Below are 1,556 nucleotides of genomic sequence, written 5' to 3'. Positions count from 1 at the left end.
CGAAAATATCTCCCTCTTTTCCAAAAATTCTTTTTAACTAACTAATTATTTTAATTTTTTATTTTAATTTTCAAAAATTACTAACTTTTTTCAAAAACAATTTTCGAAAATCACTAACTCTTTTTCAAAAATAATTTTCAAAAATTCTCTCTCTATCTCATCTCCTTCTATTTATGTATTCATCTACTAACACTTCATCTCACCCAAATTCGAACCCCCTCTTCCATCTATGTTCGAATTTTCTCTTCTTCCCTTCTTTACATTACATTCTTCTCTTTTTCTACTCACACAAGGGAACCTCTATACCTGGGTAAAAAGGATCCCTATTATTATTATTTTTCTGTTCCCTCTTTTTCATATGAGTAGGAGTAAGGACAAGAATATTTTTGTTGAAGCAGATCCAGAACCTGAAAGGACTCTGAAGAGGAAATTAAGAGAAGCTAAATTACAACAATCCAGCAAGCACCTTTCAGAAATTTTCGAACAAGAAGAGGAGATGGCAGCCGAAAATAATAATAATGCAAGGAGGATGCTTGGTGACTTTACTGCACCTAATTCCAATTTACATGGAAGAAGCATCTCCATCCCTGCCATTGGAGCAAATAACTTTGAGCTGAAACCTCAATTAGTTTCTCTGATGCAGCAGAACTGCATGTTTCATGGACTTCCATCTGAAGATCCTTTTCAGTTCTTAACTGAATTCTTACAAATCTATGATACTGTTAAGACTAATGGAGTAGATCCTGAAGTCTACAGGCTCATGCTTTTCCCTTTTGCTGTAAGAGACAGAGCTAGAGTATGGTTAGACTCTCAACCCAAAGACAGCCTGAACTCTTGGGATAAGCTGGTCACGACTTTCTTAGCCAAGTTCTTTCCTCCTCAAAAGCTTAGTAAGCTTAGAGTGGATGTCCAAACCTTCAGACAGAAAGAAGGTGAATCCCTCTATGAAGCTTGGGAGAGATACAAGGAACTGACCAAAAAGTGTCCTTCTGACATGCTTTCAGAATGGACCATCCTGGATATATTCTATAATGGTCTTTTTGAATTAGCTAAGATGTCATTGGATACTTCTGCAGGTGGATCCATTCACCTAAAGAAAACGCCTGCAGAAGCTCAAGAACTCATTGAGATGGTTGCTAATAACCAGTTCATGTACACTTCTGAGAGGAATCCTGTGAGTAATGGGACGCCTCAGAAGAAGGGAGTTCTTGAAATTGATACTCTGAATGCCATATTGGCTCAAAACAAAATATTGACTCAACAAGTCAATATGATTTCTCAGAGTCTGAATGGAATGCAAGCTGCATCCAACAGTACTCAAGAGGCGCCTTCTGAAGAAGAGGCCTATGATCTTGAAAACCCTGCAATAGCAGAGGTGAATTACATGGGTGAACCATATGGAAACACCTATAACCCCTCATGGAGAAATCACCCAAATCTCTCATGGAAGGATCAAAAGCCTCAATAAGGCTTTAATAATGGTGGAAGAAATAGGTTTAACAATAGTAAACCTTTTCCATCATCCACTCAGCAACAGACAGAGAACTCTGAACAAA

The 1,556-nt window shown here is 37.7% G+C and overlaps 1 non-coding gene across 1 annotated transcript; it reads right to left on the bottom strand.

The window, feature by feature from the left end:
* Positions 1-892: 892 nt before the first annotated feature.
* LOC112768490 (small nucleolar RNA R71) lies at positions 893-1,000 on the bottom strand. The gene has a single exon (XR_003185910.1). It is a non-coding gene; the product is annotated as a small nucleolar RNA R71 (small nucleolar RNA).
* Between the last annotated feature and the right edge of the window lie 556 nt (positions 1,001-1,556).

The sequence above is a fragment of the Arachis hypogaea genome, chromosome 17, assembly GCF_003086295.3.
Source record: "Arachis hypogaea cultivar Tifrunner chromosome 17, arahy.Tifrunner.gnm2.J5K5, whole genome shotgun sequence".
NCBI lineage: Eukaryota > Viridiplantae > Streptophyta > Magnoliopsida > Fabales > Fabaceae > Arachis > Arachis hypogaea.
The sequence above is the reverse complement of the archived record's forward strand: the minus strand, read 5'-3'. Positions and strand labels throughout refer to the sequence as shown.